The sequence below is a fragment of the Dromiciops gliroides genome, chromosome 1 (assembly GCF_019393635.1).
Source record: "Dromiciops gliroides isolate mDroGli1 chromosome 1, mDroGli1.pri, whole genome shotgun sequence".
Taxonomy (NCBI): Eukaryota; Metazoa; Chordata; class Mammalia; order Microbiotheria; family Microbiotheriidae; genus Dromiciops; species Dromiciops gliroides.
In genome coordinates, this window is record NC_057861.1 from 17,854,383 (window position 1) to 17,862,716 (window position 8,334).

Here is an 8,334-nt window from a genome sequence, read left to right on the forward strand (position 1 = left end):
GTGCCCGCTCCCTCGGCGTGCCTCACGCGCGGTGTGGCGGAGCCCACAGCTGTCGCTAGCGATCCGGCTGCTCGGCGGCGGCGTCTTTCGTGTGGATAAAGTCTTCCAGAAAGTGCAGCTGCTGAGTGATTTCGGCGTCCAGCAAGTCGTCGTCCACGGCTTCCTCCAGGTTGGCCAGAAAAGTCAGGAAGTTCGAGTTGCCCAGGCGGGCCACCACCGCGGGGTGCGTGGCAAGGGCCCGGAAGCCTGCTGGCGGTCGAACGTCCTCAAGCACCTGGCTCAAGTGCTGCAGCTGGCTCTCCAGCTGGCCCGGGGACAGCTCCGCCAAGGCCGCCACCGTGGCCTCCACGGCGTCTGCCGACCACTCGGCCGCCTCTCCCTTTTCCTCCAGCTCGCGCAGGCCAGCCTGCAGCTTGGCCAGCCGCAGGCAGACCAGCGCGGGCTGCAGTTGGCTCAGAGAGGCGCTGACCTTCTCCAGGGCCTCCAGGAACTGCTGCCAGCCCATGAGGTCTTGCACTTGCCACACCCAGGGACTGTCTCTGACCCAACCGGGAATCACCGTCAGGACGGCGCGATGGATGATCTGCAGGTTCTCCAGCTCATACAGAAAGCCTTCCTCTTGCAGGATGCTCAGGCTCTCTCCAACGGCTTCAAGCTTCTCTCTGCACGACATTCTCAACCAAGATGCTGCTGCTGCTGGGGCTGCTGCTTTGCGTGTTCTTCTCTTTCTAGTCCTCCTACTTGTTCTTCTAGGAGATTATCCGATCCTCACACCTCAACTCTGCTTCAGTCTGCTTTGCTCAGCTCCGGGGTTCAGAATGAGTGAGGCCTGCTGGACAGGAGGCCCTTTATAGAGGACTGAAGTGGGAGGGGCCGGTAGGCAGGGCTGAGGATTTCTCTCCAAGTCTTCTCCCCGGGAGCTGAATTCACACCTCACTGCCAAAGGCCTTGTCTTGCCTAGTCATGCCCCACCTCTACTGTCTTTTCCCTTCCCCCACACCCAGCTCCTCCCTCGGTCCCTGTTTGGCCCAGCCTCCTCTCCATCCTCTTCACTGGCCTCCCCTGAGGCTTGGGGTGGCTGGGCACAGCTGCTGGCCTGTATACATGGCTCTCTGGGGAAGCCCTTGCCTCCTTGGTGTACAGGCCTTGGGAATTCTGGGGAGTGCACACCTTGGGTGAACCTGGGGACAGAGGCCATCCAAGACCCCCAAAGGAAACTGCCACCCTGATTCACTTGAGTGACTGTGGATCCTGCAGCAGGTGGCATTGGCAAGGCCAGTGGGGCAAAGGAGCTCTGCTTCCCTGGGGACTGCGCCTAGCTGCTTTCCTCACCTGCTCCATCCATTCACTCCACACCAATTTTCTCCCTTCTCTCTCCCATCTCTGCCGTGAGCTCAAGGGCTTCCCTGGGCTTCACCAGGGCTCAGGTCCTCCAGGCTAAACATTCAGAATTAGCTCCTTTGCTCCTCTTCTGGGACGGTTTCTCCCATTTCTTTCACAGATCGATGCATTTCCCTAGGACCAGGGCTCTCCCACCACTCTTGGTCTCCACTCAAATGCTCAACAGCACCCCCACCCAACTCTCTTCAGAGACTTTCCTCCAGTGGACAAGGGTTTCCAGTCACTCAGGCCACTGTAACCCAAAGGACTGCTACAGCTTCAGGACCTACCCTTCCACACCCCAGGGACCAGCTCCCGGGTCCAGAAAAGAGGACTGACTATTTCATTATCCGTGCACTCACCCTCAAAACCTGGGGGACACACAGGAAACCTCCCAACTCCAGCCATCAGCCCAGTAGGTTGCCTGCCTAACCTCAGCTTCCAATGAAGACAAAAGCGACTCAGACTCAATCGGTGTCATACACCTCTCCAAAGAGTCAAAAGAAAAACACAACAGAAAAATGGGTGGTTTGGATGTCCCTGTTGATTAAGGAGAGAGGGAGGGAAGGGTCTGGTCGGTGAGGTCCGAGGGTCACAGATGTGTCTGGGTAGCTGCTTCAAGTTGGACAGGGCTATAGGGCAGTCTCTAGACTTTGGGGGGAGGAGTAGAATTCTTTGTAGGCCTGATCCAGAGGGTGCAGAGGTTTCCAGGAAGTGGTCATTGCTACCCACTATGGTGGGTTGAAAGCCTTGAGCCTGGACAAAACACATTTTACCAAGAGGCTGAAGAGACAAGGGCCAAAAATCAAAAGGATAAGAACCAATATTGCTAGAGGAAGAAAGGGGCCAACCAAGACAGAGTCCAGGAACTCCAGGATCCCAAGTTAGGAGTGAAGAGCTGTTCAGGAGTGTCCTTCTTGGGGGGCAGCTAGGTGGTGCAGTGGATTAAGCCCGGGCCCTGAATTCAGGAGGACCTGAGTTCAAATCTGGCCTCAGACACTTGACACTTACTAACTGTGGGACCCTGGGCAAGTCACTTAACCCCCATTGGCCAGCAAAAACAAACAAACAAAACGAACAAAAAAAGGAGTGCCTTTCTTAAAAAAACCAAACAAACAAACAAACAAAACAGCCACAAACAAATACTCTACATTGCCTATAACATCTGCAAGTGTTTCAGGGCACCTCTTCAGGACAGTTACTTCCCCTGTTCAAGTTTACTTGTAGAGACTCCTCAAACATTCTTGTTCAAAATCCTTTGCATAAGAAATCCCAATACAAAGTAGTGTAGTCTCTCATATTTTACTCAGGTCTTTATAATTTCTGTTTAGATTGGCAAGCCTTTTGGTAGTTCAAATCTAAATACTCGTTGATATAAAGTCATTACCCTTTAATTCACTTAATCAAAGCTTTCCTCAGGAAGAACAGAAACATATGAGGATCTCATCCTCACATAAAATCTACCTTACGTAATGACCTTTCATAAGATAACCATAAACCAATTTACATAAAATTCACCAAGTTAACTTCAATTGTAGTAAAAGACTGAGGATGACACTTAAGTAATTCATTTCAGATCAGTGCATGTCACACATAAGATGTCCATAATAAACCTTTTTTGTATTATAGGACATTCTTTCCATATGACTTTTATTTCCACATTACACATAAACTCAAATCCAGTTGACCTTTCCATGGGTGTAACAAACATTTTACAATTATCCACCTCTAAGAAAACTGGTTGCATTAAAATTCTTTTCTTAAAAACAAACTTGGGGCAGCTAGGTGGCAAAGTGGATAGAGTCCTGGCCCTGAAATCAGGAGGACCTGAGTTCAAAACCAGCCTCAGACACTTAACACTTAGTAGCTGTGTGACCCCGGGCAAGTCACTTAACCCCCATTGCCTCACCAAAAGAAAAAAAAAACCTTAACATGTTTCTGATTCAGTTTTAATAATTAATAGGATTGGGAGCAGCTAAGTGTCACAGTGGATAAAGCCCTGGCCCTGGATTCAGGAGGACCTGAGTTCAAATCTGGCCTCAGATACTGGACACTTACTAGCTGTGTGACTCTCTCTGGGCAAGTCCCTTAACCCTCATCACCCAGCAAAAACCAAGAAAAAAATGAATAAGATAATAGTTTGGTCCCCAACACTACTGCATCCATACCTAATTATTCTTACATCAGTTTTTAAAAACAAAACATTTGAGGAACTTGTTTTATACACAGAAGATGCATAACTAGTAACAGACAGATAAAGCAAAATTCTCATGCACTTTAGTTGTTTAAAATATAGAAAGGGCTAGAATTTCTAGGCTAAATACTTTAAATCTTATATCTGCATCTCACTATAGTAACCCATGTATTGTAGTATTAACCTAAGGGATGAAGACACAATATTGTGTTCATACTGATCACATGATATGATTATAGGAATTTGCCATAAAAGAAGAGGGACAAAGCTCTTAGGGAATAATGCTACCCTTAATTTCATGTCCATTCCAGGCAAAAGTTATATAGATAGCCAATTGCACTGGGCCAGGCTCAAAATCAGCCAGGTCAGATATTTAACATTCCATGTGTCATATTGGGAAATTGAGTCAGGAGAATCCTTCCTCAGCCTTTCCCAAAATTCATTCTTCCAGACTTTCCCTTGAAAACTCCACCTGCAACATAAAAACCCCAGAGGGTTACTGGCATCATGGCTCATATTTGCTTAACTATACTCCTTGAAAAAAAAAAACTCCTTGATGATCATACCTGGAGTAAGACTCATAATAATAGCAGTTAACAGTGCCAAAATATCTTCAATAGCAAGTTCCAATAATCAGTGCTGTGATTGAATCCATCTCTCAAAGATCACATATCCTAGGTAGCAAGCATTAATTATAATCTCTCATTGGTAACAATAAGAGATTCATCTTAAAAAAGAATCACAACTTATCTTATACATATGGAAAGTTTAGGCACTAATTTAACGATTGATTAATGCCAACAAATTCAGTTCAAAACAACAAGAGTTTTTTCACAGCTTATTACAGTAATTTAAATGGCTTAGTATTAGTTTAATAACCAATTGATTGATTCAATATTGCAATAGCAAACTTCCACTTTGTTTACCCTGATAATGGAAATATGCTATGAGAGTTATAAGCAGGGCATAACAATCCTAAGAATGAAACTCAATGAGAATATTCAGGGTCTCAGAAAATCTTTTCTCTAAATTAATGAAGCCTCACAAATCACAGTAGGTTTAATCATAATTGTTATCAAAATCAAATTGCCGTTGCAATAAATTAGCTTACAAATAAGATAGCAGGCCTTCTAAAATCCCACAGGTTTTAATTGAACACACACATATATATGTGTGTGTGTGTGTGTGTGTGTGTGTGTGTGTGTGTAGTAACAGTTGGAATGATGCCACCTGCTGGAGACTTACTATAGGAAAGCTCTGCCATGAGGAGAAGGCCTCTGAGGACAAGCCATGTGGCTTTTCTTTGGCGTCAGGAAGTGGCGTTTGCTTGTAGTAGGAAGAGGGAGTGAGGCTGGCTCTCTCAATTTCTTTCATCAGGACTCTGGTGGAGAGTGGAGCTAGAAATGTGCTCTCCCTTTAATAGATAGATGAATCTAGGCCTCTTTCTCTCTCTTCATCAAATTCTTATTCTCCTTAATAAATGCTTAAAAGTCTAAACTCTTGCTAAAGCTTATAATTTATTGGCGACCACTCATTAGATATTTTAGGCAGTATAGCTAGAATTTTAGCCCCTTACAATATATATGTGTGTGTGTATGCATATGTGTGTATATGTATATATTATGTATATGTATATATATTTTTTTCTTAAATATTTCTTCCTGAAAGTACATTTCTTTTGAGAAAAAGCTTAAAATTTATCCTGATATTAAAAGGAATATTCACCAATCACAGCTTAGAGCTAGATATAGTTATTTTCAATTCTCATGGAGTTGCAATGAGCGATAAAAATTTACAGGTATACACACACGTGTAAAAGGTTTCACATAACATCTTTCATTTGCTTTTTTTCCCTTTTCTTCTTCTTAAGTTTAAACTTATACTGGTGTAAAGACCAATCATTAGAAATTACTTATATATAATAAGCAAACTCATAAATTCTTAGTAAGACCACTCCTTGTTTAGGAATTTCATAACCTGTAAAGAATTCTTTTCTCAGGGCAGATGACCTTGCTCACACAGATGGTTTCAAGAAACCTGACAAGTTTAAAAATGAAGAGGAGTCTACAAGGTCTCTTTTTTGTGTCTTTTCCCATACAGTAATTACCAACTTTCCCTTTATTTCCAAAATTCTTTCAATACTTACTGAGTTTCATCTCTCAGTAATGAACCTAATTAGCAGGATTTTAAAAATCCATATAGTACATAATCTATTACAAAGAGAGGTAGGAGTCTCATATAATTTACTGTTGTTTCCAATTTTAACACACACACACACACAAGAGTGGGATATGGTGGATGGATGAATCAATTCAGACTCTGAAGCTGAGGTCCCTGTTATTGCTAGACCACTCTGCCCTTACTCTATCCCATTGCTAAAGCACACTCCTCCACCCTTGTTCTAAGTCCAAGCAGGGTGTTGTAGCAATCTCCCTGAGAGACACATATTTTGCCTTACTGAACATGGTGTACCCCAACTCCCTCCTCCTTGCTGTCTCCTGTTAGTGCAGCCCCACACTAGAACCACCCCTCCCTTCTCGAATTCCAAAGCCCTAGCTCCTGGTACCACCCCTCCCCTCTTTGGTGGTTTCACAACCACCTGCACCCTTTCCCTCTCCCCTTTCCCCAGCTGAACATGCCTTCATACCCTGATCACGAGCTCAACACTCATACCAGGTTGGGATAGGATTGGATGTTAGATTGTGAGCCCACCTAGTGCACAAGGGGACTGCCCTCTCAAACTTCTATAAAAACCCAACTCCTGAGCTCATCAGGGCGCATTCCTCATTCCTTGCATGGGGTCACCATTCTCACAAGAATGAAATAAAGCTGTCTCTGCTTTTCTTGGTGGTCTCCTTGAATTGTTTAAGTAAACTGAAGCAATTGTCCTATACACACACTAATTCAAAAGTTACCTTAAAACTGACCAGTACTTTAGTTTGCAAGACTCCATAAATTTGGAACATCTAGTTGGATATTTATTACTTGTTTGGTTCTTCCCACATTCACACAGCCTTTTTCTTGCTTTGTGAGCCAAGAAATGGTTAAGCACCAGTTCTTCATCTTGAAACTTTGCACTGGCAAAGCTCCCAAATCTGTCTCTAAATAACCAATTGTTGCAGGTAGGTGCTTAAAGTGACAGTATGTGTATTCTTTTTTTTTTCCTCAAAATTTCCAAACTGTTCTCACTTTCTCTGTTCACATTGTCAGTGCAAACAGTGTATAACTTTCTTTCTACTTACTTTAACCAATCATAAAATAATCTTTGTTTCCCTGAACACACTTTCTCTCTCCATTTTTCACCACCCCCACCTCCAACACTGCTGCAATCAGTATCAGGGAGTGAAGGAGGAAGAGAAAGAGAGAAAAAGACTTTCTGTTTCACTTTTTAAAATGTCTATGTAGAGGGCAGCTAGGTGGCACAGTGGATAAAGCACCAGCCCTGGGTTTGGGAGGACCTGAGTTCAAATCCTGCCTGAGACACTTGACACTTACCAGCTGTGTGACCTTGGGAAAGTCACTTAACCTCCATTGTCCCACAAAAAAAATATCTATGTAACTACTTGATCAAAACAATAATGCCAAATATCTTAGTTAAGGGTGTAAGTTCTTAATCCCAGTACTTCAGAACACATGGTCAGTAGACCAATAGCTTCCTAACTCATTCATTTTAACCATATATATTTTTTAATTTGACATCTAGATTATAAGAGAAATTGCTTTTCTACCAGAGTTGATAAAATTGTTTAAAATTTAGAAGCATTGTACTTTAAAACAATGTTAGGAATTTTTAAAACTTGAAACAAAACCAATCAATTCCCAATCAGCTGTTCTTAGTTTAGTTGCCTGTGCTTTTGCTCTATACTTTACACAGAACAAGTTAGGGTTTAAATGTGCAGGCTTTTTTTCCTTCTTCAGCAGCACTGGAAAGCAGAGGCACTTAAGGTACTTGGTTTAATGATGAGAGGGAGTGTCACGTTTCACAGGAGTTAAATAATTATCAAGTTGAATAGCACAAGAAGATGTTTAAGATTGTATATAATGATTACAATAAATAATAACCAATATCTTACTAAAGCCCTATATATTTTTTTCAAAGTTAAACCCAGTGAGAGTGCTGCACTGGGGGAGGGAGGAGGGAAGAGGTAGAATGGTGTGAAATCCCATATGAAAGAAACAGGAAAGGGTTTATGGAGTGGGGGGAGTGATGGGGGAGGATCAGGGCAGCAAATGAACCTTACACTCATCAGAATTGGCTCAAAGACCTTAATCTCATCAGAGTTGGCTCAAGGAGGGAATAGCATTCACTCTCAATTGGATGTAATGATCTATCTAGCCCTGCAGGAGGGTGGGAGGGGTGGGGAATGAGGGGAGAGGGGTGAAAGAAGGAAGGGTGGATTGGGGGAGGGGGCAGCCAGAAGCAAAGGCCCTTTGAGGAGGGATAGGGTAACCATACTGTTTTTACTTTTTTTTCTTTTTTGAGGTATTTCCTTTTTTTCTGATTCTTCTTTTACAACATAACTAATGCAGAAATGATTAATGTGATTGTACATATATAAGCTATATCAGATTGCTTTCTGTCCTGGGGAGGTGGGAGGTAAGGAAGAGAGGGAGAAAAATTTGGAACTCAAAATTTTATAAAAACAAATGGTGAGAGGGCAGCTAGTGGCACAGTGTATAAAGCACAGGCCCTGGATTCAGGAGGACCTGAGTTCAATTCTGGCCTCAGACACTTGATACTTTTTCGCTTGCTCTGGCCC